Consider the following 22,075-nt stretch of genomic DNA (forward strand, 5'->3'; position numbering starts at 1 on the left):
GTTTTCTGTGAATGTAGTAGGAATTTCAAAAAAAGCCTTTGAACTTGGGCAGTAAGATCTGGAACAAGAACTAGATTTCTCAGAAGAGATTAATCTATTGTGCAAATACATTGCTGCATACCAATTTCGATTACCATTTGAAACTGTCAGAAACTATATTCATCTTCAAATCATTGAAAATATGATGAAAAGGATCACGACAATTACAGAACTCGATCTAAAAAGTAAAGCAGAAAACAATATTGACCCAAAAAATTATGGTAGTGGAAAACCAAAGCAGTAGACAGTTCTATCAGCAGAAAATAGACAAGGGGCAGCGCTGTACAATTCCGTTACTCAGTTTTGTGTGTTGTGTTTGATGTTCGCACAATTTTCTTCCCTAATAGTTGTTATAGGTACTTTCATTCACAATCTGTAGAAACCTATCAACAAATTGAAAGACCCCCATCCCATATCACAGAATCTTTATGGGTGTCAGTCCTGTCCCAGATGACCTGTCTGGTGACACCAACGTCACAGTAGCGCAGGAGCGTGCACTTCATTAGCCTAATGTAGACTATGCACTAGCAAGTGAGTCGACCATCCACTTCACTTTGGGTGACTATCTGATGCTGATATTTTTCAAACACCAGGAACCCTCGATCGGCCGCAAAGCAGCAGCAGCGATCGTAAAACGCACGTACTCACTTCCAGCAATGTAATTATGCATGGTTCAACCAAGTTCGCTTACACGGATGATTTCAGTTTTTTAAAGACAGCAGAAGACCTTGTTTGTTACTTACCGCCATCGAAAATGCAACGCCGTTTAATTCTTACAAAATAAATCTTTTTGGGTGACAGTATTATCTGTCATAAAATGATAGAAACTTCAATAAATTTTAGCTAGCGATCTCAGAACGTAAGTTAACCATTTGATCAGAAATTGAGTTCTGACGTTCTTAAATTCTTTGAATCTTATTTTCTACGTGGCTTTCTCAGATCCTCCAGATGTACTCCCTTTCCATCGCAGTTTTTTGTGTCAACACGGTCACAACGACTCACAAAACGATAATTGCTTAAGCTTGCTGTTCGACATAATGGAAATCCTACAGCTCAATATGAGTAAATACTGTCCTTTTACTGAGCTCTTTTTGATGCATTTGATTAAGAATGTTACGTCGAACAAAGCAGTATGCACTGTGTTGTTTCAGAATTCCCACAATTTGTTCGTTTAGTTCTTGTCTAGTACATTTACATACACCTCATCAGCGTAACAGGGAAGCGCATTAAGCAAAATTATTAATTTAAAGTAAGAGGTTAATATCGTTATACGCGCGTGCCGCATTTTTCCTGTGCCGTCAGATTAGACTTCCGACATCCTACGTTTCCGTCAAACATGGATCCTCATAGAAGGAAAATGCTGATTTCTGTTACGCTGCCAAAGAGGTACTGCTATGAAAACAGATGATCTCGATTTAGTTTTTACTGTGGAGTCCCATTTTATTTTCTCCTGAAGAGCAATAATCTACTGTCCTCGAGAGAGAGAAAGTGTTCTGTGAGTGACTAATCAAGCCAGGAAATATCTAAATAAACTGCGCTGTCACTATGATTAACTACGCAAGCTGACAAGTAAACATCCTTTAAAGTAGCGCTAACGACAAACCACCAAGTCAATTGAAAGCTTCAATTCCGTCAAGAAACTAGGCTAAAGAGATTTAACGACAGGAAAACATCAGTAGTGTTGTCGGCACCTTGGAAGTTAAATAGAAACAGTAACTTCGATAATCTAACGAAGAAATTCTGAGTCCATATCAACTTTGCGCACACATCGCGATTTAAACTCGAAGATCACAGCTAAACAGCGGAGAACACAAATTCATTAATTCATTCTCCTCCATCGAATGCGGGAACTGCAGCCAAGTGATAAAATGTAATGTCACTCATTTGACGCAAAATTTTCAAGCACTGCTTTTATAAGAATCGTGGCCAAGCGTGTGACAAGTGTAACAGTTACAGTTCTCTACACCTTTCTTCCTGTAATAATTTCAAAGTCTGAATAGTAAATAGTCGTCACATCATAAGAAACGAGTGTGTCGTCGAGAGCTCTATTTATTTAACTCACTCGCAAATAAGCGTTTTCCTGACTAGACAGTTAAAGCAGGAAGGAGTATTACTGTTTGTCCGAACATATTAGCTCACTTGTTCTCTATATATTCTGAGGAAAAAACAGTTTTCTGACAGCGTTTTCACTATGACAACGGCAGTCCATTTTGGATTTTCTTTATAATTAATGATTCTACAAAGGTAGTGTCAAAAGATTTTTGTTCTATTTTGCTCTGTCTTAGGGTGCTTCCTACATAAATAATTACTTCATAAATCAATTAATATTAATGTTACATGAAGAATGTTTTTCAATCTTCGACAGTTATAGTGATGGACACTCTGTGGCCTAATACTATTTACTTCATAGCTGCTCTACTCCATATTCGAAAAGCGTATATTTAACAAAAATTGTTATGACTTAGAGTTGCATATTGTCTAAAGGGACTGAGTCACTTTCATAGGAGGCATACGGCCTCAAATCTGAGAACCAGGGACCATAGTATGTCCAATATTAATGTGTTTGAAACAGATCAGGAACAGTTCGCTGCAGTTGACCAGAATACATAAATAGCTAGGACCAATTAACACACTCGTTTATTTGTGCATCGTACGTTTCGATGACTAAATTAATTTTCAGTATTAGATAACGAATTTCATTTCACCGCCAATTTCTGTTTTGCAATGTGACATTAATTCCGGAAGTTCGTGGAAGACAATAGGAGCAACTAATTGTTTTCTTTATTCGTAAGAAGTCTTCAGGAGTACATCCTCACATACAGCTGTCGATTTCAACGTTTTGTGTTACTCCTCATGGATGCACAAGTGTTCGATTAAAATAGAAGATTCAGTTCGTGAAGTACATCGCGAAACAAAGAAATTCTTTTGGTTTGTCGTGACGAACAATGAATCTCTACATTGTGGCCCCAGAGAATCTGATAGTAAAAAACTAGATTTGCTACAGCAACTGAACCACAGATCATGTTTAAACTGTTGGCTGAGCATATATTTCCGAGGGTCCAGCTGAGCTGGGTATTGCAAAATTCCACGAATTATTTCGCTGACAGACCTATTCGTCTCCATCAGGTGCTGCGAGCGTGGCCTCAGTCATGATGAGTTCTTATTTGAGAAAGCAGGCTTTGACGGTGAATCTCGGTGATAAAATCTGGGGTTGACAGGCGAGTCAATGCGTCATTCTCCGGCAACGTGTCAGCAAGTCTCTTACTTGCCATCATCAGGCCATCTTCGCCTGAAGATATCAAGTAAGAAACCTGCTGAAACGTTGCCGGAGAACGACGTACTGACTCGACTGTCAACCCGAAAAGAATTCATCATGATGATTGCTTGTTTCCAAACTGTAGCGTATATGTCAAAGTTTACTAGTTGCAAACCCTGAAGCAGACTACTACCTAAGTTGATATTGTACACAAAAGTCGAATTGTGAACCTAGGGCCAGGTATGGAGATATACCTTACATTAAGAAGTCCTGAAAACCTCAGAACTTTGTTACCTTGTCGTTGCTGACTGTGAACAGTAAAACTAGGGTAGACTGCTGTAGTATCTTGGTTGGCCGCTTTAACCGTCACGCAACATACACACTGTCAGGCACCTGATAAAATGCGTACGCGAAACTTTGTTCAAAGAGGAGGACTGTCATTTACTTTTACAGTCTGACGTTTGTGTAGGTACAACAAACAGATCACAGAATACTGGGCATTTCAGATGTTTAGAGTGTAAAGTTCAAAGTAGTCACACAGATAAAAAGCAAAGACACGGTTGTCAGAGAGAGTAAAAGGAGAGCATCCGTCACCAATGAAGTGTCGATGTGGAGTACTGTCGATGTCGCGATGTCCCGGTGAACGCCGACGGGCGCAGCTGCGGCTGGTCGCACTAGGCGGTCCAGCAGGTGTAGGCCGGCATGTCAACAAACAAACACGCAACGAGAGAGGCGGGAGGTAGCGGACAGCGCACACTTGCGAGCGTCGCGGTCTCGGAGAGCAGAGGCGCGGGATGCGGGTGTCGCGGGCACGGCACGCTGACTGCTGGACCCGAGGCGTCGCGGCGGCGGCGGCGGCGGCGTCCGGGGGTGCAGCGCCGCCAACGGGGCGCCGCCGAAGCTCGGCCGCCCCCGCGCCGCCACGGCCTGGGGCCAGCACGTCAGGCCGCGTGTGTTTGTGCCGCGGCAAAAGAACGCCGCCTTCTGTCACTGATCTCCTGTCAGCACTGAATAAATGTTTGTTTGGAACAAGAGTCTCTACGACCACGTACAGAAAATCCGTGTGAGGTGCAATCCGATATGTAAAATGAGGATGATCCTTAGAGGATGACAAGGACCTTCGTTTATTGGCCTGAACTAAAAGAGAATCGATGTATTCTGTTCCTCATAGGTCAATGATAGATCACACACATAACGATAATTTAAATTTACCCGTGCTATATACACTGAAACGGAATGTTTCTTGAAAGTAGGATATAAGATGAACATCAACAAAAGCAAAACGAGGATAATGGAATGTAGACGAATTAAGTCGGGTGATGCTGTGGGAATTAGATTAGGAAATGAGACACTTAAAGTAGCAAAAGAGTTTTGCTATTTGGGGAGCAAAATAACTGATGATGGTCGAAGTAGAGAGGATATAAAATGTAGACTGGCAATGGCAAGGAATGTGATTCTGAAGAAGAAAAATTTGTTAACAGCGGGTATAGATTTAAATGTCAGGAACTCGTTTCTGAAAGTATTTGTATGGAGTGAAGCCATGTATGGAAGTGAAACGTGGACGATAAATAGTTTAGACAAGAAGAGAATAGAAGATTTCGAGATGTGGTGCTACAGAAGAATGCTGAAGGGTAGATCACATAACTAATGAGGAGGTGTTGCTTAGAATTAGGTAGAAGAGGAGTTTGCGGCTCAACTTGACAGGAAGAAGGGACCGGTTAGTAGGACATGTTCTGAGGCATCAAGGGATCAGAAATTTACCATTGGAGGGCAGTGTGGAGGCTAAAAATCGTAGAAGGAGACCAAGAGATGAATGCACTAAGCAGATTCAAATGGATGTAGGTTGCAGTAAGTACTGGGTTGGTTCAAATGGCTCTCAGCACTATGGGACTTAACTAGTGAGGTCATCAGTCCCCTAGAACTTAGAACTACTTAAACCTAACTAACCTAAGGACATCACACACATCCATGCCCGAGGCAGGATTCGCATCTGCGCCCGTAGCGGTTGCGCGGGTCCAGACTGTAGCGTCTAGAACCGCTCGGCCACTCTGGCCGGCAATGCACTCCATTCCGTGTAAACACAGCCCACACCATTATTGAACTACCACCAGCTGGGACAGAGATTTGTTGACAACTTGGGTCCACGGCATCGAAGGGTCTGCGCCATATTTGAACCCTACCACCTGGTCTTACATACTGTCAGAACTCATCTGATAAGGCCACGGCTTGCCAGTCGTCTAGAATCCAACTGATTATGATGTTTGATTTTTGGGGCGCTCAACTGCATGGTCATCAGCGCACGTACAATGTCCCAAACTTTACACAGTCCAGTCTAGTCACTTTCACTAATAATGATGTAATGATGAGGACAACACAAACACTCAGTTCCCGGACAGAGAAAATCCCCAACACGGCCGGGATCCAAACGTTTCGGTAAAGAGCCCAGGAGAGGTTCTGCAGGCGATATTCTGTTGCCAAAGGCACTCGCAACGATCGTCTGCTGCCATAGCCCATTAATTCCCAATTTCACCGCACTTTTTTTCCCTAAGGGACCAAACTGCTGAGGTCATCGGTCCCTAGACTTACACACTACCTTAACTAACTTTTGCTAAGAACAACACACACACCCATGCCCGAGGGAGGACTCGAACCTCCGGCGGGAGGGGCTGCACAATCCGTGACATGTTCGCCGCACTGTCCTAATGGATACGTTCGTCGTACGCCTCACATTGATCTCTGCTATTATTTCACGCCGTGTGCCTTATATGTTAGCACTGACGGCTCTACGCAAATGCCGCTGCTCTTGGTCGTATGTTGTCCGTAGTGAGAGGTAATGTCTAGAATGTGGTATTCTCGGCACGCTCTTGACACTGTGGATCTCGTAATATTGAATTTCCTACCGATTTCCGAAATGTAATGACCCATTCGGATAGTTCCAATTACCATTCCGCCTTAAAAATCTGTTAATTCCTGTCGTACGACCATAATCACGTCGGGATCCTTTTCACTTGAATCATTTGAGTGCAAATGACAGCTCCGCAGTGCACTGCCCTTTTATACTCTGTGTACGTGACATTACCACCATATGTATATCTGCATATCCCTATTTAATGATTAGTGTCACCTCAGTGTAAATCTGAATGAAGTCTGTAACTGTCTTACAGATTTTATAGACAAGAAACTTATCTAGTGCTCTACGTGCGCGAAAATTTAAATGTAAGTGCTTATCATACGCAAATAATGGTTATTTCACTGAACATATTCCACATAAAGATAAAAAAGTATTTTATCGTAACACGGCTTATTTCTGGGCCCAACCCACGAAACTCGCTACCAAGTCTCACTGTCAAAAACCACGCACTTTTGGCGAATATTGTCATACAAAACCACGTTATGTTATACATGAGCACCTGGTGAGGGCAGAATTCTGCCGAAACACGTAGAGCCAAAATAAAAAGCTTTCAGATATGACTGAAACAGCAAACTGCGTTTATTAAATAACGATACCGTATCCGAAAACGTAAGCGTTGTGATTCCCTATTGTCGTGCCTTGTCGTTGCCATATTTATCAGCCCTTAGGAGTAACAGATACATTTAATGATCGCAAAAGCAGACCGTTCTAGAGATAATTTTGTTTCATAAACACTTCGAAATTGTTAGTCAGTCTAGCGCTGTTTATTATACACGAGCAAAAACCAAATACTTCTTTCGGTGAACATACAACCTCAGATTGTTTAACAGAAGTATAACAATGTTGGTACTAGAATTATCGTATAATACCTAATGAGGTCAAGCGCTGCACAGTGCTATGGTGTTATTGATCACAAACTATTATAATTGTGTGTATTTTATTAAAAATATGCAATCTGAGATCTTTCATCAACTACTCATATATTCTGTCTCTACTTATGTCTTCTACTCAGTAATAGGTTGTCACCCTTTTTCAAAATTAATTAATGAATATTACGTCTAGCCTTCAGTTACTGAGAAAGTGCCGGCCACGGTGGTCTCGCGGTTCTAGGCGCGCAGTCCGGAACCGTGCGACTGCTACGGTCGCTGGTTCGAATCCTGCCTCTGGCATGGATGTGTGTGATGTCCTTAGGTTAGCTAGGTTTAAGTAGTTGTAAGTTCTAGGGGACTTATGACCACAGCAGTTGAGTCCCATAGTGCTCAGAGCTATTTGAACCATTTGCGCTGACAAAGTTGTTTTTCGCTTATGACCGTTCATTTGTCAGTAAAAGCTGTAGCAATAGTCCAGCGATTGTTCCTTGCATGAAATCTTTACTTTTGCATAAATATTTTCACCATTCGTCTAAGTGCGTAACCGCTTTTCTCCTATTACCGGAATTAAATACTTCTTACATAATGCCCTGACTAATGCATTCAGTATGCATCGCCCGTCCAAAAAGTTCCGAGACTGGTTTTATCTTACCGTATAAGCTACGTCAGTGCAATAAGTACGGTGGCAGCGTGAGCTAACAACTGTAAAAAAGCGGATATGCATTCGACCAGTCAATTGTGAACAGGCAGTCTTAACTAGTGGACACTCAGTTGTAGTATGGAAAGTTGGGGGGGTCAAAATCGCACTGAAGCAACATCTTTAAATTAGTGTCCCAGAAATTCTTTAGAATGTTTTGATGAAGAGAAAAGTGTGTGCAGATTCTGTCCCGCACACCTACATTCTCGATGAAAAACAAAGACGCGTGGACGCCTGCCGCGAATTGATTGAAACGCAAAACACAGAGAATGCTTTTCTGAAAACTCGTCGTAGCTGCCTGAAAAGGACGATGTGCAGAAATTCGCAAGAAGGGTCAACGCTTTGTCACATAACCGACATTCAAGCGAATGTGAGGAGTGAATTGGAATATATCCTTTAGGAGGACTTTTCAGACACTTTCACATAGCTGTATAAACGTTCTGCTTGTTGCGCTCAAGTGTTTGGAGACTACGTAGAACACTTGAAACATTAAAGCCACTATCTTAACTTTTTCAATTTTTTATTGATTCAGTCTCGAAACTTTCTGGACTAATTGATTCTCCTCTCAGTTAAAAAACTACTTTAGCTTCCTTACAGCCCTTTCAGAAGGAAGTAAAATATATACTTGGTATATTTCATTGTATAGTCAACTCTCAAATGTAATTTGGGGTAACGAGAAAAATAATTTACTGAAAAACCTTTTTAATTTTTATACCAAAAAGAATATGCTTTATTACTTTTATTTCCTTGTATAGGCATGTTGTCTACGTGTACCACAATGTTTAACCGATCAGTCTACTCTTGGTCTTTCCTAATTAAAAATAATTAGTTGCCACAGACGCTTTTACGTCCTATTTGTAACACACTGAAGCAAATCTCTTTCACTTCAGCTGTTGGCGTCTCATTGCACTTAAGTATCTCAAATACTCTTGTTACGTTAAGCAGTGGATATTCGGAGCAGCCTGATCTTCAAGTAAAAAGCAATGCTATTCCTTGCATCCTACATTTACAAAATATTAAACCACAAACTGCATAACTAAAATCGATCCTACGTTGGGCTCAGTACTGCTACCTCCAAACAACATCCCCAACTATACATAAAACGTTAATCGTAGCTTCCACTTCACTACAAAAATACAACTGAGTCTTCACCAGCACTCGAAACGACCTACCACCACAACAGCAGAAACGCAGCGCCGTTCCCACTGAACGCCGTGCTGCTTACTCATAGCTGCTAATTCCGGATAACGATCAATACAATCTGACGTGCCGGGAGATCCTTTCTCCCTACAAGCTTCTAAAAGATCATAACAAAATATTTCATATTCATTCACAATATATCAAAAAATTAAAATTCATAATAAAAACAACAAAATTTTTCATTAGTACTCGGCCTGTTTCTTACATGAACCATTATACATTAGTCGACTCATCGCAGTGTGGAGTGGTTGTGGATGAAAACAGAACAAAACAGTCAGTTCCATAACACCGTTATATAATTCTGAGTTCAGTCAGTCTCTAAGATCTACGGCAAGCACTATATCTATCTATCTATCTATCTATCTATCTATCTATCTATCTATCTATCTATCTATCTATCTATATACTAGTAACAAATCTGTAAATTGCCGTATCTGTCTCTTTGTCTGAATACGCTTCACCAAAACTACTAGACGGAATTCGAAGGCAACTTGAGAATAACTTGGGGCACCGTACAGTCTTAATTTCATCAAAATCAGATCACAGAAAAAATAACATCGTAACTGAAAGTTTTTTCTATAATAATTTTATGTATTCGAAAGTAACTGTTACGTTTTCACAGCCAACCAGATGCATCGAATTTGATGAAATTTGTGTATGGAGAGAGTTTGAACCCATAGGAAGATGGTTCAAATGGCTCTGAGCACTATGGGACTTAACATCTGAGGTCATCAGTCCCGTAGAACTTAGAACTGCTTGAACCTAACTAACCTAAGGACATCACACACATCAATGCTCGAGGCAGGATTCGAACCTGCAACCGTAGAATGCTACTTTAGAACGTATATAGTAAAAGATACTGATTGAGTTGAAGAATATTACGCGAATTATGGAAAAATACTTACTCTTTGAAAATGTTGTTTACTCTTTGACCTTCGCCAATTTGAGAAAATGTTTTTCTTGGTTGATATGTGGTACGGTTAATGAGTACAATGCTTGTACAGTCTCCAATAGCATGATGCACAGACGCGCGCATATGCACATGTCGCCCTGCACGCGCTGCTCGACAGCAACGCTGCGCATGCAGAAGCATCGTGTGTTGGGACAGCTTAGGAGGGGGGAGAAGAGCGCGCACATCGCGAACTGTGCTTACCCGAACTGGCAGACACGGGAGGGCAGCTGATGTTTTAGCACGTACAGTAGCTTGTATTGTATTGTATTGTACTGTATGTCAACCGGGGACCTAGAAACGACGGAGAGGCTCCGTCCCCGCCGCAGCCGCAGTGGTCCACAACCCCACGACGACTACAGCAGTACACTTCACCACTCCGCCGTCCCACACCGAACCCAGGGTTATTGTGCGGTTCGGGCCCCGGTGGACACCCACGGGAAATTCTCATTGCAGACGAGTGTAACCCCTATATTTGCGTGGTAGAGTAATGGTGGTGTACGCGTACATGGAGAACTTATTTGCGCAGTAATCGCCGACATAGTGTAACTGAGGCGGAATAAGGGGAACCGGCCCGCATTCGCCGAGGCAGATGGAAAACCGCCTAAAAACCATCCACAGACTAGCCGGTTCACCGGACCTCGACACAAACCCGCCGGGCGGATTCGTGCCGGGGGACCAGGCGCTCCTTCCCGCCCGGAAAGCCGTGCGTTAGACCGCACGGCCAACCGGGCGGGCTACGTACAGTAGCTTACTTACTGAGCGCCACTCGTCATAACAAAACTACTGATACGCGAGCGCAGCTGTGCGTAACAGCTAGTATTTAATATTCGTAAATTGCTTCAGAAATAAATTCTGTGTTCTTAGGATAGCTTCCGTGAAATAATCCCACCGAGGTTAGTACAGTAATACTGCTAATTGTTTTTCTGTTTTCTTGATAAAGCACTTTGAAGTAACGGATGGATCTCATTCGAAGTGCGAGGTCAGGAAACCTTGATGCAATTAACAAGATTTACCTAAGAGACGATTTTTTAACTGTCAGTAATTAATTAAATCGTCGACAAAAACATACCGATTACTCTGAAGATGTTTTTTGTCCCGACGAAGAACAATCCCCGATTTCTAAGCAGCTTGTCAGGTCTTTCACGAACACAGATTAAAGCGCTTAATTTTTTTCATCTCAGATTACTTTACACCCATTAAAGACATTGGCATTCTTCCACTTAGAAGAACAGCGATCAGAGTACTATAAAACAAATGAGAATTCATGCTCGCAAATTCATTAATTACCAAGATACAGGCACCAATAATGTTATTTAAGATGGAACTATTCTATTCTTTGGCCACTAGAATAGCATGTTTCGATAAGATAAATTCAGCTATACAACGCTTTTGTAGATCTAACCAGAAATCACGAAGTTCAAATGGTTCAAATGGCACTAAGCACTATGGGACTTAACATATGAGGTCATCAATCCCCAAGACTTAGAACTAATTAAACCTAACTAACCTAAGGACATCACACACATCCATGCCCGAGGCAGGATTCGAACCTGCGACCGTAGCGGTCGCTCGGCTCCAGACTGCAGCGCCTAGAACCGCACGCTCACTTCGGCCGGCAAACAAGTGTAGTGGTGACTAAGTAAAACGCATCACACTGTCATTCTTTTCAGGTCAGTTGTACGTCTACTATCAAGTGGTTCAGCGTGTCCTCGTCAAACAACATGATAAAAACTTGCGACAAGGCGACCGAAGCGCCCTCACTCTAAGGCGCAGTGATGTGGGTTAGCTGTTCCCGACAGAAACCTGTGACAGGTAGGCAAGAACTACATCATCTGTGTGTTGCCATTCGGGAGAGTTAACTGAAGTGCAGTGGAACCACTCTCTAGGTTTGTTATGAGGAATCCTGCAACTCGTTTATAATGTTTTGCTTGTAAAACATCTGCATTGTTGAAACGTTAGTAATGCATAGCTCATTCTCAGTAGTACAGTATCATGTATTAACGAATAACTGGGCGACGTGTTGTTAATGTAAAGCGATGGTCGCCAAAATGCATCAAGAGAAGTGCAACTCTGCGCATAAGGGTTCGCATGTAGACACTGTCCTACACATCCCACTTTTCGTTAATACCATTTAAACAATTTCATGAAGTTGGAAGATTTGCGCCGAGAAAACGTATAGGAAGGAAAGAATGAAAACTGCTACAAACGAAGTTGCAGCAGTAGCTGTTCTTTCGCCTATTATTTCTCATCATTTCAAAGAGAGGTTGTTAGCAGCCAAAGAAGCGTTCTGCATAGGCCTCTTCCTCACGACAGTAGAACGTGAATGTGTGGAGTGACGTAACTGGGCAGCACGTGATCTGGCCTTATTTCACTGACGGTAGATCCCTTGCATGCCAACCTTGTACAAGACATCAAATGGTTAAAATTTTCATAGTCTCAGAGCGAATCTACCTTGTTTACATTACGACGGTGTCTACACGATGGAGGTGTGAAGAATAACATTTCACCACCGGGAGTGGGTGAGGAGAAAACACAACATCGACGTCGTGTAAACATTAGCCACTCCTTCGCTACATAAATAGCCCAGCATTTTAGCTCGTGAGGCTGTCTGTCAGACGGATCGATGGTGTGTATAACGTTCGCACTCGATTCTCTTATTACCGTAAAGTGACGTCTGCCACAAGCCTGTTTAAACATTTCTGCACGTTACTGAGCAACGACAGCCGCTACTGGGAGAGACGGCTACCACGCCATAATCACCACAGGCTGCCGATGTAGCAGATGGGTCTTCCGTATCATCCCTGTTCAGGACACCAGATTTTCTGATCTTCGGCGGACAGGCCAGGGGTGTGGCCGTGCGGTTCTAGGCGCTTCAGTCTGGACCCGCGTGACTGCTACGGTCGCAGGTTCGAATCCTGCCTCGGGCATGGATGTGTGTGATGTCCTTAGGTTAGTTAGGTTTAAGTAATTCTAGGGGACTGATGACCACAGATGTTAAGTCCCATCTTGGCGAAATACAGAGCTTCTTTTCCGAAATCGAAATATTTATAACTTTTGGGAAACGAAAGCAGTATCGACGATTATGTCAGTATGTAATCAGTTCTACCAAGTATAAATATAGATATCTCTGTCTGTGCGGTAGCTTCCTTTCACGCTTACTGATCGCGATAGAAACAGTTCATCGACAGGGGAGCAACACGAAAGGAACGTTGTAAAGAGAATGCGAATGTACGCTAATCATTTCTTTTTTGTCACTGCATTTGTGCCTACCTTAATTAGTACAACTGCATGCCCAAAATACAATAAGGAAAGAAGAAGTGGGAATGTGAATGTTTGAAAAGAAGAGGCGATTCAAATTGTACATGGTTAGGAAAACACACTTAACCTCTTAGCCACAAATAATCTTGAGCATCACGACGGATACAGGGATTAGTGAACACAGTCGAGCGAGGCTCAGTTCGATAACAAAGAAATGCACCAAAACTAAACGCGAAATATATCTATTTATAAAAGCAGCTAAAAATTCGCTTGACGTCATTCTAAGAGAGAATCTCCAATACTTCCAAACTATGTAAGTGAAGACCATATGTGGCATCAGTTGAAAGAAATAGTATCAACAGCACTCGAGATAGTCATACCAAATAAATCAATAGGAGACGGAACTGATCCCCCATGGTACACAAAACACGACAGAAAGCTGCTGCAGGATCACCGAAAAAGGCACGTATAATTTAGACGAACGCAAAATCTCCACGACTGGCGAAGTTTTACTGAGGCTCGAAATTTGGTTCGGATTTCAATATCAGGTGCATTTTATAGTTTCCACAAGGAAAGTCTCTCTAGAAATGTGGAGGAAAATCCAAAGAGATTCTGGTCCTATGTTAAGTAAACCAGGGGACAGGCTGAGTAAGTACGTTTCCTGCGCGAAACCAATGGGGGGGGGGGCGGGGGGGAGGAGGGGGAGACAGAGGACCCAACCCTTCGTAGCAGATAAAATCGTGGCAAATGTCCGGCTTGGCGAATGTCTGGCGTGGCAAATGTCCGCACACCGTACTACATGGCTAGACGACAGCCGTCGTCACGGTTCGACAGATGAAGGAAGGCGGTGAGCGGAAGGGGACACAGCACTCCCAGAACGACGTGTGTAGGTCCATCACCCACTGTCGCGGCATCGTGGTACCGCCAGCGCCGAAGCCACCACGGGCGGCAAACACCAAAGCAGCAACCATCTAGCAACCAAAGTGCGGCGTCAAGCTTCTTCATCTCCCACTACGTACTGCAACCTACATCCTTCTGAATCTGTTTAGGGTATTCATCTCTTGGTCTCCCTCTACGATTTTTACCCTCCACGCTGCCCTCCAATGCTAAATTGGTGATCCCTTCATGCCTCAGAACATGTTCTACTAACCGGTCCCTTCTTCTTGTCAAGTTGTGCTACAAACTCCTCTTCTCCCCAATTCTATTCAATACTTCCTCAGTAGTTATGTGATCTACCCATCTAATCTTCAGCATTCTTCTGTAGCACCACATTTCGAAAGCTTCTATTCTCTTCTTGTCCAAACTAGTTATCGTCCATGTTTCACTTCCATACATGGCTACACTCCATACAAATACTTCCTGACACTTAAATCTATACTGGAAGTAAACAAATTTCTCTTCTTCAGAAACGCTTTCCTTGCCATTGCCAGTCTACATTTTATATCCTCTCTACTTCGACCATCATCAGTTATTTTGCTCCCCAAATAGCAAAACTCCTTTACTACTTTAAGTGTCTCATTTCGGAATCTAATTCCCTCAGCGTCACCCGACTTAATTCGACTACATTCCATTATCCTCCTTTTGCTTTTGTTGATGTTCATCTTATGTCCTCCTTTCAAGACACTATACATTCCGTTCAACTGCTCTTCCAAGTCCTTTGCTGTCTCTGACAGAATTACAATGTCATAGGCGAACTTTAAAGTTTTTATTTCTTCTCCATGGATTTTAATACCTACTCCAAATTTTTCTTTTGTTTCCTTCACTGCTTGCTCAGTATACAGATTGAACAACATCGGGGAGAGGCTACAACCCTGTCTCACTCTCTTCCACACCGCTGCTTCGCTTTCATGTCCCTCGACTCTTATAATTGCCATCTGGTTTCTGTACAAATTGTAAATACCCTTTCGCTCCCTGTATTTTACCCCTGCCACCTTCAGAATTTGAAAGAGAGTATTCCAGTCAACATTGCCAAAAGGTTTCTCTAAGTCTACAAATGCTAGAAATGTAGCTTTGCCTTTCGTTAATTTAGCTTCTAACATAAGTCGTAGAGTCAGTATTGCCTCACGTGTTCCAATATTTATACGGAATCCAACCTGATCTTCCCCGAGGTCGGCTTCTACCAGTTTTTCCATTCGCCTGTCAAGAATTCGCGTTAGTATTTTCCACCCGTGACTTATTAAACTGATAGCTCGATAATTTTCACATCTGTCAACACCTGCTTTCTTTGGGATTGGAATTATTATATTCTTCTTGAATTTCTTCTGTTACCCAAGGATTTCTACTAGCCCTCGTCTTTTTACCTACTTGATCCTCTGGTGCCTTTACTACTTCATCCCTCAGAGTTACCCATTCTTCTTCTACTGTATTTCTTTCCCCCGTTTCTGTCAATTGTTCCCTTATGCTCTCCCTGAAACTCAGTACAACCTCTGGCTTAGTCAGTTTATCCAGGTCCCATCTCCTTAAATTCCCACCTTTTCGCAGTTTCTTCAGTTTTAATTGTAGATAGAGGAAATAAATGAATAATTCTGAATCTTCTTTAACTGACCCTACCCGCGACAACAGCTCGTGACCATCCTTCCGAGGAAAACTGGCAAGGAGCGGAATGGGAGAGTACCTCGTAGCACAGAACCAGCTCTACTTCCGCCCTCTTGCACATCTAAGAGGCAAAAGTTCACACTATTTCTATAAACACTTTCCCACTGTTAGTAGAAGATATACTCTTGAGAACTCGTTAGTTGATGAGGTTCCAACGTGATGGATGTCCTGTTCATCATTTTTCGGTATAAAAACCTACATTAAACAGTCTTATTCAGAAGTATCCAGCGCACGATCTCTTGAGCTAATGCCTCTAGACCTGCATCTCTGACGTCATGTAGAGCATGTGGTCTACGGGGACATGAGAGATCGAGTTAACGTTCCGTGTAAGGCCACTACTCCGCGTATGACGACTGCAGTGAGTTCATCATTGCAGCACCGCGTGAGAAAGCGTCTTGATGCAAATGATTCTCACTTTCAACGTACTAACTAACAAATTCACCAACATGAACGTGATGACATACAATAACGCAAGGGCTGCAAGACGAGCCCCCCCCCCCCCCCCCCCGCCCCCACAAGTGTCATCGTGGGTGAGGTATGTTCTCCTGGCGCCCTTCATCAGTACATTTCTAATATTAAATCAAATTTCAGAAAAACACGTTTTGTACTCTCAAAGCTGATGTTTCTTCATGGAATTGCATAAATGTTGCAAATAAGTGCCCAGGTATTCTACAGTTACATGTGTTTTATTATAAGACGACTTACAACGCCTAGAGGCATTTTGAAAGTGGTGTAACTTTCTTGTCTCGCGGCTAGAGATGTTGGTTGACTAGCTCCTTGCCTGTCTGTAGATGTCAATCGCCATTATTTAGAGCTTTATTTGAATTTATAGCCAATGAAATTACAGTCATAAATCAAGTTTCACCGCTTAGCTTTCAATAACTTGAAAGACTGTCGCTTCTTTAAACTTTAATTTGTAAGTTAATAAATGACTACGATCCCACGTTTCAATACCTCGAAACTTAATCACTTTACGTGAAATATGATCTATACATGAAATTAACGCAAACTGACTATATTTTAGATTTCTTAGTGAGAAGAAACTTCTTCATAGCGAAACAGAATAACTAAAAGGGGGGGGGGGGGGGGACACAACAAAAAATATAATTCTGACAACAGATGCAGATACTCTTTATAAGGTTGGTCAAAAACAGTCTGAAAAGCTTGTAAGAGTGTTGCAGGGTAGATAGTGCTGAAAAATAATTGTTCACAAAAAAACTGAGTTAAACACTTTGTTGTTTCCGAATTAATTAGCACTGAAGTTAGCGCATCAGGTGGTTGTGTGCGCAAATTCAAGCAGCTTGCCAGAGACAGTGTCACCAAAATTGTACTTCGTTCGGTTCCCTCAAACCGGACAAACGTAGCTTTTGCTGCTCAACTTTGATTTATCTCTTCCGAAAATGGCAGATTTTAACTAGTAATGAGCATTTCAACAAGTGGAAAGTGCACTACTATATATTAGAGCGTACAAACGCATGAATTTGCGCGTGCTGCGACTTGATTGGCTAACGCCAGTGCTAATTAAGTCGAAAACGGTGCAACGCAACTACACTCCTGGATATGGAAAAAAGAACACATTGACACCGGTGTGTCAGACCCACCGTACTTGCTCCGGACACTGCGAGAGGGCTGTACAAGCAATGATCACACGCACGGCACAGCGGACACACCAGGAACCGCGGTGTTGGCCGTCGAATGGCGCTAGCTGCGCAGCATTTGTGCACCGCCGCCGTCAGTGTCAGCCAGTTTGCCGTGACATACGGAGCTCCATCGCAGTCTTTAACACTGGTAGCATGCCGCGACAGCGTGGACGTGAACCGTATGTGCAGTTGACGGACTTTGAGCGAGGGCGTATAGTGGGCATGCGGGAGGCCGGGTGGCCGTACCGCCGTATTGCTCAACACGTGGGGCTTGAGGTCTCCACAGTACATCGATGTTGTCGCCAGTGGTCGGCGGAAGGTGCACGTGTCCGTCGACCTGGGACCGGACCGCAGCGACACACGGATGCACGACAAGACCGTAGGATCCTACGCAGTGCCGTAGGGGACCGCACCGCCACTTCCCAGCAAATTAGGGACACTGTTGCTCCTGTGGTATCGGCGAGGACCATTCGCAACCGTCTCCATGAAGCTGGGCTACGGTCCCGCACACCGTTAGGCCGTCTTCCGCTCACGCCCCAACATCGTGCAGCCCGCCTCCAGTGGTGTCGCGACAGGCGTGAATGGAGGGACGAATGGAGACGTGTCGTCTTCAGCGATGAGAGTCGCTTCTGCCTTGGTGCCAATGATGGTCGTATGCGTGTTTGGCGCCGTGCAGGTGAGCGTCACAATCAGGACTACATACGACCGAGGCACACAGGGCCAACACCCGGCATCATGGTGTGGGGAGCGATCTCCTACACTGGGCGTACACCTCTGGCGATCGTCGAGGGGACACTGAACAATGCACGGTACATCCAAACAGTCATCGAACCAATCGTTCTACCATTCCTAGACCGGCAAGGGAACTTGCTGTTCCAACAGGACAATGCACGTCCGCATGTATCCCGTGCCACCCAACATGCTCTAGAAGGTGTAAGTCAACTACCCTGGCCAGCAAGATCTCCGGATCTGTCCCCCATTGAGCATGTTTGGGACTGGATGAAGCGTCGTCTCACGCGGTCTGCACGTCCAGCACGAACGCTGGTCCAACTGAGGCGCCAGGTGGAAATGGCATGGCAAGCCGTTCCACAGGACTACATCCAGCATCTCTACGATCGTCTCCATGGGAGAATAGCAGCCTGCATTGCTGCGAAAGGTGGATATACACTGTACTAGTGCCGACATTGTGCATGCTCTGTTGCCGGTGTCTATGTGCCTGTGGTTCTGTCAGTGTGATCATGTGATGTATCTGACCCCAGGAATGTGTCAATAAAGTTTCCCCTTCGTGGGACAATGAATTCACGGTGTTCTTATTTCAATTTCCAGGAATGTATTTTTTTCTCTTTTATTCCTCAGTACAACCAACCATGCAACACCCCAACACGGTTTTCTGACTCTCTCGGACCACTACGACTTACAGTTGCAATTCGTGCAATGCAAAAGTGTTTGCACTCTGTGTCCCACTACGCCCATGAAACTGATAAGATTTAAGCTAGTGTGATAGCAAAATATCGAAATCTCCGTCGCTGCAACCTTATGCCTTGAAGTTCCACCGCAAAGCGAACTTACCAGGCTAGCTGAAAATTTTATTTAAAAATAAAAAAGTCCCATCAGTGCTGAATGCAGTAAATTCTCTCTCTGCATAAATTGTAGTTGCAGCGAAGCATAGATCGTACGAAAACGTAATTTTTAATTGAACAAATGTAAAGATTTATACATGCCTCCAAGGCAGAGGTCGTTAACGCAAGCTTGTGAGGTGGCGCTTCACCTGCAGTAAGCCGTCTCGAAACTTTAACTGCCAGTATTTGGCAGTGGAGGAGAGGTGGTGGTGAAAAGTTCCTGATCACCAGACTTGCACCAACGTCCTGGTTTCATACCAAATATCTCCACAGTGTCTCATGAAGTAGCCGGCCGGAGTGGCCGACGGTTCTAGGCGCTACAGTCTGGAACCGCGCGACCTCTACGGTCGCAGGTTCGAATCCTGCCTCGGGCGTGGATGTGTGTGATTTCCTGAGCTTAGTTAGGTTTAAGTAGTTCTAAGTTCTACGAGACTGATGACCTCAAAGTCCCATATTGCTCAGAGCCATTTGAACCGTTTTCTCACTAAGTAATGGTATATGACACTGTTGATGGTGATCCGTCCGTTGGACGGGTACGTTATGGTCAGCGCCCGGTGCTCTTCGCGGGGAGTAGACCTGTGTGCTGGCACCAGGTTTAAATCCCTCCATTTTCTCATCATCATCATCATCAACAACATAGAATACAAACATTACACTCCACTCTACACACGCACGCACACACGCACACACATACACACACACACAAAATACATACATGCAATATTACAAAAGTTGTACTGGAGTATGTTGCAAACAACCAAACATGTAAAAATTTGAAAAACAACAGGAGGAGTGACAGTGAAGCTAATAATAATTCCAGATTACATGAATAGTGAGTATACATTGTTATATAGCGGAAAATGAATACAAAATCACATATTTCGTATACAAATGCCCTTCAATGGACCACGTGGCTTTACGTGACCAGACATTTACAAGAGACATCAGCTTATATCCGCATTAGCTTCCATAATATTATTTAATGAGAGGCAAAGTAAGGGGATAAGCAACTTGCAACCCCAGGTGATTGCCCAGGAACTGGATATTGATTCACGTTTGTTACAACTAAATTATGAAATCGAACAAAAAAACCAATGTTGCCAGCACTGATTACGACTGCATACTATCCCACTGAATAAATCTGCGCCGTATTCCTTGACACCGGGAAGCCATTTGACGCCGTTTAGTGAAAAAATACGAGCTTATCGAGTACCGGAGCAGATTTACGACTGGATCAAAAAATGGTTCAAAGGGCTCTGAGCACTATGGAACTTAACATCTGTGGTCATCAGTCCACTCTAGAACTTAGAACTACTTAAACCAAACTAACCTAAGGACATCACACAGATCCAAGCCCGAGGCAGGATTCGAACCTGCGACCGTAGCAGTCGCGTGGTTCCAGACTGAGCGCCTAGAACCGCTAGACCACCGCGGCCGGCAACGACTGGATCCAAGACTTCCTTGCACATAGAACTCAACGTCTTTCCTAAAGGAATAAAACAGACAGATGTAAATGAGCACCCCCCAAGGAAGTATGGTAGGACCGTTACTGTTTACAATATATAGGGTGGTCAGAAAATGTGTGAAATGCTTGTAGGGATGTTACAGGGCAAGTTGTACTGAGACATAAATGTTAAGAAAGAAATTCGATACGTTGCGCAGTTTGCGAGTTATTTAGCCTTCAAGCTAGCCAATCAGATCGTCGCGCGGGTAAATTCAAGTTTCAGCTAACGAGGCAAAGCACTCGTTGGGCAACACCGCCCCTGGCAGGCCGCTTGAATGTGAGCGCGCGACGCCCTGATTGGCCAAATTCTATGCTAAATAACTCGGAAACGGAGCAACGTATCGAATTTCTTTCTTAACATTTATGTCTCAGTACAACGTGCCCTGTGACATCCCTACAAGCATTTCACACAATTTCTGACCACCCTGTATATAAATTATCTATTACAAAGCGTCGGATGCTCCTTAAGGCTGTTCGCAAGATGATACAGTTGATTGCAACAAAGCAGCAACGCCAGGAGACAGTAACGATTTGCAGAATGATCTCCAGAGACTTGATGAATGGTGCAGGCTCTGGCAGTTGGCAGAGAACGTAAATAAATGTAACATCTTTCACAAATGCAAGAAAAGAAGTCCACTAGTACAGCTACACTGTTGATGGTAAACCACTGGAAAAAGTATCTACCGTAAAATATGTAGGGCTAACTATCCAGAATGACCTTAAGTATACTGACCAAATAAAAAAGATAGTGGGAAAAGCAGATGCCAGACACAGATTCACAGGAAGAATCTTAAGGAAATGTTACTCTTCCAGGAAGAAAGTGGCTTACAAGGCGTTTGTTCGAGAGCTTCTTGAGTATTGTTCATCTACCTGGGATCCCTACCGGTTAGAACTAATGAAAGAGAGAGAGAAGATTCAACGAAGAGCGGCGCGTTTCGTCGTGGTATCGTTTAGCCGGCGCGAGAGCTTTACAGAGATGCTCAACAAACTCCATTCGCATACGTTACAAGACTGACGTTGTGCATCACGGAGTGATTTACTATTGAAATTTCGAGTGAGCACTTTCCGGTAAGAGTCGAACAAAATATTACTTCCCCCCACATATGTCCGCGTAATGACCGTGAGGAGAAAATTCGAGAAATTTGAGCCACCAGACCCTTACCGACAATCATTCTTCCCACGCACTGTTCGCGAGTGGAATGGGGTTGGAGGTCTCAATTAGTGGCACTAAAAGTACTCTCCGCCACACACTATTAGGCGACTTGCGGAGTATGACTTAGATGTAGATGTTATCCTGTTTTTTGGCTGGTCGTGCTGTCTCTCGTTTCATGTAGCCTTAAGTCTGTAATCGGAATAACTGGTTTCTGAAATTGTCTGCCTTTTCCTTGCCTTCTTAGTAATTGTGGGTAGTTTTTTATCGTGTGAAACTAATGCAGGATCATTGCTTATTATTGCCAACAGATACAGGTCTCCTTACTTATCACAGGATACCTTAATCCCTTTAGTGATCCGTGGGTTTTTATATGTCTGTTTAA

This window comes from Schistocerca gregaria, chromosome 1 (genome assembly GCF_023897955.1).
Source record: "Schistocerca gregaria isolate iqSchGreg1 chromosome 1, iqSchGreg1.2, whole genome shotgun sequence".
NCBI classification, from domain to species: domain Eukaryota; kingdom Metazoa; phylum Arthropoda; class Insecta; order Orthoptera; family Acrididae; genus Schistocerca; species Schistocerca gregaria.